The sequence below is a fragment of the Neopelma chrysocephalum genome, unplaced genomic scaffold, assembly GCF_003984885.1.
Source record: "Neopelma chrysocephalum unplaced genomic scaffold, ASM398488v2 Primary Assembly neopelma1_25, whole genome shotgun sequence".
Lineage (NCBI taxonomy): Eukaryota > Metazoa > Chordata > Aves > Passeriformes > Pipridae > Neopelma > Neopelma chrysocephalum.
Window position 1 is genome coordinate 3,647,519 of NW_020897694.1, and position 9,709 is coordinate 3,657,227.

Consider the following 9,709-nt stretch of genomic DNA (forward strand, 5'->3'; position numbering starts at 1 on the left):
CTGATCACACGTAACATAATGCAAATAAATAATGAATTAATTTTATTAAAAATAATACAAATAATGCAATAATACAAAGCAGATGGGTCACAACATTTAAAACTCATGCTTCTAGTTTTACAGTCCCTTCTGAGTAAAATTTCCTTGGAAAAGTAAGCTTTCTTTCATGTTGGTTATTCAAAATAGCCCAGGAAAACTCTAGAGTCAGGTTGATGAATACACAACCTCCAGTTATAGATGATGAAACTGTGAAATTATCTTTCATTGTTGAGTTTCAGTATTGAATATTCTGAAACTTCAAGTCCACATGATGTAGAACAGAAGGCAAATTTATGTCAATTAATTGTTTTATGGAAAACAGATAAAGAAGCACTGTCCTTGAACCACTTAGATTAATGAACCTAAATAAAACACATGCACGTATCTGTGTATATAATTCCATGTTAGAGGGTATTAATGGCTGCCATCAATCACAAATCTGGTTACAGTTGATATGTGAAACTATCTCCACTGAGTCTAAATGAAAGAACAGTCTAATGTTTCTCTTGTGTAGATAGAACTAAAACAATAGAAGTCAGGGATAAAAAAATAAATTAAGGATAGCCTCATTGCAACAGATATCAGCTGAGCATCTTGTCTAACCATCTTTTTCTGTAAACAAGAACATAAAATATATCACTCACCTTGGCTATCTCAGATAAGATAGCTAAGAAGAGCTTCATTCTGGAAGTATCTGTTTACCTCCATTGTGTCAAAGCTGGGATTCCTAGCCACAAATGGAATTCAGCTGCTCTAACTTAGATAAATATGTAGAAGCTGTCAAAGTTTAAGACATTTTTATGAATAGTTAGGTTGGCTAAGTCACTGTGACAAAGGAGATTTCAGCAGAGATAACAATGATATAATAAATTATCCTTTTAATGAAAAAAATCCGACAATGACATACTACTACTATTACTTTGACACCTTTTACTAGGACAACCCAGGAACTGTTATTTTTTCTCTATTGTATGAGTCAATATATGTAATTTTTTTTAAAATCTGGCTTTCCTCCACAGTAGTCCTGCTTTCTCCCTCTGTCTTCCCACTTCCCACTGAGAAAGGGTCCATCAGAAGTACATATGTTGAAGCAGCGGCTACCTAGTCACTTTACAGCATGTTCTACCTCCTCCTCTTTCCTTCAGTCCTGTAGTACAAAGGCTCATGGCTTAAATTTAGATGGTATCAGGAAAAGTTTGTCCAGATTCCAGTTTTTGATTACCTGCTGCAGCAACAACTATCACAGAGAGGAGGCTACTTTAAAAAATATTTATGTATATATTGCATGCTTGTATGTCTCTGTGTGTACATGTCTGTCTTATTATTATACACATGCATATGCATGTGTGTATATATATATATTTGTGCTAAAAAAATCTTTTATTTTCCTTACAGTAAAGCACAGTCAGTGTGGTGCATTAAGTGATCAGGGCACTAAAGCAGGACACTAAATTCCTGACTTCAGAGACTTCTGTGAAACTCCTGACTGCAAGATTAAGTTGTTTACACTGTTTCTCCCCTCATAGTGCTGTTTATTCTGTTTATTCATAACATAACTCTTTGAGTGCCAAGGACTGAATCTTACTCTTACTCTAATTTAAGTTTAGAAGTCCAAGTGCCTACACCCGTGCCTGAGTTAGTCATTCTGACAGGGAGAAACAGGCAGCTCAGAGGTAGATGTTCACTTAGCAAACAGCTACACCTGGTCATATGACCTTGATTTCAGTTAACAGTTCTTGAGCCTTAAATATTTATCAAAATAGGCAAACATGAGCTAACTGCCATGATAGGAAACTGCCCTTCACAGATGGGCTCTGTACAGCAGCCAGTCCTGTGACGTGTCATTAGGCATATATCTATACTTTTCTTCTCTCTTGCATTCAAGGAAAGGAACGGTTGGACAGAAAAATGAACTATGAATTAATGCCAGTTTACAGCGGGAGTTATTTGTCTTATTTTTCCCTGTGCCAGGTAAGTTAGACTGCTACTACAAAATTTTATACGATCAATTCCTGGTGACATACTAGTTTCCTAATTTCTTTTTCTATAGAGTTTAAGAATTAGATTCTCATAGAAGTGATAGAGCTCCTCTATGACTGTCAACATTTACTCTTTATTCTGGGTAAATTAATGTTTTCTTGGAGTTTCCTGTGTGTTTGCATATGTCTTCTTTTTAAGAAGGCAATTATTCCATGTAAAAATGCATGAGAAGTATCACAAGTTGTGACCTCTCTGTCATTGGCCCTTGCTGATAAATTTCTTGAAGAATTCTGTCAACAGGTTTGGACTGAGGGAGACTAAACTTTGTGGAAGGAAATCTATCACACAGTGAACTGTGCTTAGAGCTTACTTATTACAAGACATGAAAAATAAATGGTTTTAGTATGAAGAATATTCTTTTTACCTAGAAAATGACTTCTGGCATAATGGACCACATTCAGGAGTCTTCTGTTATTTTAGTCAATGTTTTATGTGTTTGCTTTTTTTTTCTTCTGCCAAAATACAGTCCTAATTTTTCAGACATTTGCTTTTGCCTTTAGTCAAAAAATAACATTTAGAAATGTGCATTATTTCATACCTTCTAGGTTAAGCCCTGGAACTTGTATTGTGTGTTTGTCCACAACAGAAAGCAAGTTTTAAACTACCAAGAAACCTTCATGATGTATTGGCAAAGCATCCCACTGTAGCTCAGGATAATACTCAGAAGGCTCAGCCTTAGAGGATTCAGTGACTGAAACAGTAACAGAATAGGATTATTACTTACAAAGAATAAAAGTAATGGATAAGTACAGGAAGCACTGGAATTGAGCTACTTTGTCTATGTAGTCCAAAATGTATTGCAGAGGAGAATACCATGGTCATTTTAGCACCATGGTCATTTTAGCACCCAAAAATCCCATCAAATAAATAGTAGCCCTGGGAAAGCAAAGTAGAGTGGTTTATTGCCTCTGTTTAATAAGACAACTAACATGGGTTCATACTGGCACTGAAGACACCAAATTAAAATTAAAATGTAAAACAGCTTTTCCATGTGGCAATTAAGAAAACCAACAGTTAGGTATTGGGAAACTGAAAGACCAACCACTTCAAATCAAAATCTTTGTCAGAGGGAAAAAAAAAGTAGTGAAATATTTTATTTATTTATTTATTTATTTATTTGGAACAATAATTTTAATCATTTAGCCTCAAACAGCTTTTTCAATTTATTATAAACTAATAAGTTATTCAATACAATAGGTCTATAGTGATAAGACAAGAAGGAATGGCTTTAAATTAAAAGATAATAGTTTTAGATTAGATGTTAGCAAGAAATTCTTTACTAAAGAGGGTGGTGAGGCATGAACAGATTGTCCAGAGCAGTTGTGGATGCCCAAACTTGGAAGTGACCAGGTTGGATGGTGCTTTGAGCAAACTGGTCTAGTAGAAGGTGTCCCTGCTTATGGCAGGGAGAGTCGGAACAATATGATCTTTCATTTCCCTTCCACTGAAATCATTCTATGATTCTATCATTTTACATACCTGATTGCAATAAAATTTTATATAAAACCTAGTGCATTTCATTAGTGAATATATATGGGCATGCCTATGTGTTTATACACTCACAGAATCCCTCAAAACATGTGACAAGATTTTCAGTTAAACAGCATCTGATTCCTTAAGGAGTCTTATCATTTAACAGTACTTCTTAAGTGAAAGCTTACTTCTTTCAATTGTAAAGATGTTGCCAAAATTATAATTTTCTTTTTAAATTGTTCTGATTGACTACTGGGGGTAAATATATGTGATTTTTTTTTTTAATTTACAAATATTTTAGCTATCTCATTGACCACTATAGCAAAAAAAATAAACAATATTTGACACTGAAATGCATAAATATTTACTGGAACCAAATTTTAATCTGCATCTGATAACTGATCCAAAGTGCAGAGCATAAAAAATACAGAAATATTCTACTAATAAAAAAAATTGTGCTATGTGATACTAATGAACAGTATTTACAGGTTAAAAGATAAATGTTTAATAAATTTTCTATAAGCTGATCTTGTTAGAAAATGGTTTTGAAGGTCATTGATCGGGAAGATTAGCTTGGCAAATTGTTGATAATTAATTATTTGCTCACCTTTAATATTTAGGAATGTGCAGGAACAGCTTGGGGGTCATGGGATCCATCCCCATCAGAACTTGATAAAACTCAGTAAAATCTTCAGGAGTCATATTTACTTCTTGTGCTAATGGCTGATGGTGTATATCAAGCCTGTGCAGTAACAGTCAGTTTGCTTCTCAACAGCATGTATACTGTGCCTGCACAGTAGTCCTCAGTAGGGATTTCCCTGGCTGCGAGCCAGAAGTGGGCATCATGCATTCATGATAAACAAATCCAGAGGAGGTGGAACCTTGAGCTGTGTCAGTGTGAAATGTGTGTGTGTGTGCATGCACGTCTCAGAATACAAATCTTAGAACACAAGATTGCTATTCAGTCGCTATACCCATCCCGCTGAGCAAATAAGGTTTAGACTACATGTCACTAAATGGTGCAGTTTTGTTCTTGCCACAACCCCACTGAAATTTCCTTGTGGCAAGCAATGTGCAAGACTAACAGAACTTTTTTCTGTCTACCAACATCTAGCACCTAAATATTCTTGTCTTGTTAGTGTTATATTAATAATGAATAATCAACAAATTTCTTGCTCTGATTAATATTGTTCTCCTAGACCATCTCTCTGTTATATGCATACCTATTCACATGTGCATACGCACACACACACAGAAAAACCCATTGCAAAATTTTCTGTTGAAATCCCCACTAACTAAGCAAAATTAGAATTGCCACAGGTAATAGGATTCAATATATCACTGGCTCTGTTAATTCCTTTATGCTTAATAACATGAAATTGAAGACATATCTCTTCTACCCCTTTCTCTCACCTCCTTAGTTCCTTTGCTTGGTGCCTCTGGCAATATGTTTAAAACTTTTGCTTTTATTATTGTTCTACACATCAAGTAAGATACATCATGTAATGCAGAAACTCAACAGCGGTTTGTCTCTACTGAAAATTTTATATAAAATTATAAATATGAGTAGCAGTTACCTAAGTTTTTTTGTGTCATTATTACTGGAAGTACCAAATGGCATTCTAATGTTAATGATCCAGGTAATTTCTGGGTTTCATCAGTTTGGTTTCTTTTGAGGAAGTTATTAATCTGAGTACATTTAAGTATTTATTTTTATTCCAAAAGATTCGATTTCACTTTTTTATTTCCACAAATAATTGATCAAATATTTGTACAAAAGTATGGTCTCTTTTAATTTTATTTTTTTTCTGTTAGTGTGTATAATCATTTGATTTTGTATAAAATTCTGCACTGAAATTTTGAGCACTACTTGGCCTGTACTGTAGCTTTGAATATTCACCACCACCTCCTTGGTAACCATTACAGATTAGTTATGAATTATCACTGTGCCTGATATGCTGAAGAGGGTGACTGTCACCGTAAAATGCATGGCTACTGCAAGAACATTTAAAGAGGAGTATGTCATTGGATCAAAGGTCCATCTGTGTATGATGAATATCAGTATCCTGATTTTTGGTGTTGATCAAGACTATATTTGTCAGTAAGATTATAATTGCGGGGGAAACAGCCATATATCTGAAGTGATGTGAAAAAGCAACTTGTTTTTGTTTTGTAATTTTTCTAATTCCTTCACAGATACATACAAAAAACCACAAACCAAACCCAAAACCAAATAATCAACCAAAAAACAAAACCAAACCAAAACAACAGCAACAAAAAAAAACCCCAAACCAACAAACAAACAAACAAAAAAAACCCCACAAAAAATCCCACCCCAAAGAGATTGAGGTCAGAAAAAATAAGGTCCTATTTTTTCTTTCTGAATATGCATTTACAAAGTCACATAACTATCATACATATGTGGAGATTGTATTATTTTCTAAAAGTTTTGTGTAAAAATTGCCTCTAGCTAAACCTCAGGCCTTCATTTTTTTAAAATAAGCCACTTCTTTAATGTAAAGACACCCATTTTGCAAGATTAGAAATATTTTTGTTTTTATTTTTTCCATAATTTCTCTCTTTTTAAGAAAGGAATACTAAAATTCTGTTTTCAGATAGGTGGAGAATTCCTTTAGTTTTATCTGCTCTTAACTCTAATTCTTTGAAGAAACTATGTTGAGTGTAAAGTATTTGGGAATAGCCTAATATTCTATGGAAATAGTAACACTAAATCAAAATGAAATCTTGTTGAAACTTTCTTTTTCTTTCACGTTGTACATCCAGAATGCACATATGCAGTTTGACATTGAAATGCCACAGCCCTCCCTTGTTTAGCAAGGTTGGCAACAGAGAAAATATTATGCCAGCTCTTTAAAGCTTCCCTCCACTTACACATGCAGTTCAAGTTGCAGTCACATAATTGGGTCTCAGAAATTGCCTCTCTTTCTTGAATTCCCATGCTCGAGTTAAGAACTACTATTAAAGGTCTCACTTTCATTCCCGAGTTTCTTTTCACCCTGAAAGCTTCACTGTGGAACCCTAGCAATTTAATCCCTTTTATCTGTTGATTTTCAAGTGTGTTAAGTCAAAGTTAGAGAGTACAGAACTGACCTCTTTCTCAGGTTTTTCTTACGTATGAGTTTTGGGTATCTCATGGTATTTTAAAAATGCAATTCAGAATATTATATTTAGTACAATGCTGCATAATCACTAATTATACAGTCTTATACAATTGCTATTTTTTCATTGTATGTGCATACAATAGGATTCTCTCACTTTGTATATTTATTGCTCACAGCACTGAAAACACAGACAAGCTGAAGATATTTGGGGTCATATTCTTGTTAGGTGCTTTGGATTCATCTCAGCTGCAGCTCTCTTTTTTTTAGCAGGGTAAACACGACTGACAACTGAGTTGCAAAACTCATGGACAGACAGGTTAACCTCTTGTCTCATAAGGACTGAGCCTACAGTAGTTTTGAACAAAATCTTTTTCATCTATAGTTGTTGGCATCAATAACTGTATTCATTACACATGTCTACATGTGTGTGTTTGTATGTGTTCTGTGGTGGAAAGACTTCATTATTTTTCAATATCAGTTCACATTTCATATATGAATGTGGTAGACTTTTTTTTTTTCCCAGAAGTAAGCAAACCTTTATATCACTCATCCTAAATAAGTAGATTTTAGGGAAGCTGGGCATTCAGCATTCTGAAAATCAGGCACTAGAGAAAAATAAAAGAGTATCTAAAAGCAACAATGGGTTTCATATGTAAAAACAGTCATCTAAAAGTTAGACATAGCTTTCTGAGCTGCCTCTGGAGTCAGTGCAGGAGAATGAATGCCCCTAAATCTGAGTTGTTGCTTCAGCTGCCCACCATGTCTCAGTTATCTCAATGCTTCTGCAGCTTTGTGAACACATAGAATCACAGAATGTTAAGGGTCTGGAATGGACCTAAAGGTCATCTAGTCCCATTCCTCCTGCTATGGGCATGGACAGCTCCCACTAGACCAGGTTGCTTAAGTCCTTATCTAAGCTGGCTTTGAACACTGCCAAGGTTGGGACATTCACAACCTCCCTGAGCAACCTGTTCCAGTGTCTCACCACCCTCACAGTAAAAAAAATTCTTTCTAATATCTAACCTAAATTTCACCTCTTTCAATTTTTACCCATTACTCCTTGTCCTATCGCCGCAGTTCCTGGCAAGGACTCCCTCACCAGCTTCCCTGTAGGCCCCCTCCAGATACTGTAAAGTTGCTATGAGGTCTCAAAGCAACCTTCCCTTCTCCAGGCTGAACAGCCCCAACTTTCTCAGCCTGTCTTTGTAGGAGAGGTGCTCCAGTCTGTTGATGGAGGGGTTCAGAGACAGAATGCACACGATCAATTTGATCTGCGAAATGTCCACTTTATTTACAAAAAGTTGTCCTTTAAAGCCTTTTTCTACACCCCAATGCATGATCACTTTTACATTATTGGTTACATGATAGTGTCCACGGTCTAAACATGCCCTATTGACCACTTCTAATTAGATTATTGCAGGTGTCCACACGAGGTGAAGACATTGTTTACCTCTTGCGACTCCTCCTTAATTTTGGCACAGATTCCTCTTTGTTTCATCCTCAGAACCTGAAGCCATGATGACTGTGCATTTTACACTGTCTGTGCCCAGCCATGTCAAGGCAAGGCCTACAGAAATGCAGGATAAGTTGCTCACACAATCCTGCTTTCTCCACACCAGTCCTCTTGACAGCTTCATGGACCTCCTCTGGACTTGCTCCAACAGTTACGTTGGGAACACTAGAACTGTACGAAGTACTCTGGGTGGGATCTCACAAGAGCAGAGTAGAGAGGGAGAATCACTTCCTTCAACCTGCTGGCCACACTCCTTTTGAAGCAGTCCAGAAGTCAGTTGGCTTTCTGGGCTGCAAGTGCATACTGCCAGCTCATGTTGAGTTTTTCATGAGCCTTCATGCACATGCACATACGCACTTCCACTTCCTAATACTTGTTTCCTAGGCTGTATATGCCTGAAGTGAATTTCCTTTTGTCCTGTTTTATAAATTCTGAGATCTCCCTTGTTCCCATCATTCTGAACCTTTGCTTTCCAGCACTGTTGATCTCTATTGCCCTTTACCATGAGTTTTGTTGTTCCTAGTTTAAAACTCTCCTCATCGGTTTCACCAGACTTTTGCAAAGGTTATCTTGGCTCGACTTTGTAAGGAGTATCTCCTCTTCTGATTCCAGTCCTCCATCCTCAAAGTGGGTCCCATGGTTGTAAAAGCCAAATTTCTGTCAACATCACCAGCTGTACAACCAGATTGTCAACCTGCAGGTGCTGGAATTAATAAAATCGTATGACTTTGGTGTGACAGGACTCAAAATCAGCCAGGGTTTTGAGGGTAGATCCATTTAGATTTTCTTAAGACCAAAGACAGAATGATATTCAAACATAGCTTTAATTTTGTTTTTAGTAGACTAAAACCCAGAATATATAACTTGCTGAATAAAGTTTTCTTGAAGTAGTAAAATAAACCCTTCCAGAGAGATCTCCTGGGTATTGGAACTTCATTGCCTGTGATATTAAATTGTCAGAGAGGTCTCTAAAGTACTTTTGGTCTAGGAGAATAAGCAGATGCCCTGCCAGGGCCCTAGCAAATTTTGGATTTAGCACAAGTCAGACAGACACCTTTTTCAATAGGCAACATGCATTCAGTCACCCTATTTTGCAAGCTGAAGGGTATAATAGTATGTTCATGGGCCATTCCATGCCCTAGAAGAGGTTAGGGAGCATTTTTTTTGCCAGTTAAATGTAGTAAACATGATTAGGAAAAGCAGAATAAAATGGGCGGGGGGAGGGCAGTGGCAGGAAGAAGCATTAGAAACTACTTTTCTTTTACCAGCTGTGCCCTTGCAGGCAGGTTCTGGCGCTCAGCCCAGCCACTGAAACTCAAGTTTTTTAACTAAGAGAAACCATATTCACTTCTTCCAGTTTTTTAGGAAATTATCTCCCTCCTTTAGCTGACCACCTATTCAGTTTCACAGCCCATGAACAAAATGTAAACTTCCAAATCTTTCTACGTGTCTTTCAAATGTTTTCTGCTTGGACATGTTCATTTATTCTCATTAGTAACTCCTAGTTTGTTTATTTGTTTGT

The 9,709-nt window shown here is 36.4% G+C and overlaps 1 long non-coding RNA gene across 2 annotated transcripts in view; it reads left to right on the forward strand.

The window, feature by feature from the left end:
- The first annotated feature begins 1,826 nt into the window (after window positions 1-1,826).
- LOC113963348 overlaps window positions 1,827-9,709 on the forward strand; it is a 34,011-nt gene continuing 26,128 nt past the window's right edge. For both annotated transcript variants that reach the window (XR_003532768.1, XR_003532769.1), the window contains exon 1: window positions 1,827-2,010. This is a non-coding gene — a long non-coding RNA (uncharacterized LOC113963348). The remainder of the gene's footprint in view (window positions 2,011-9,709) is intronic.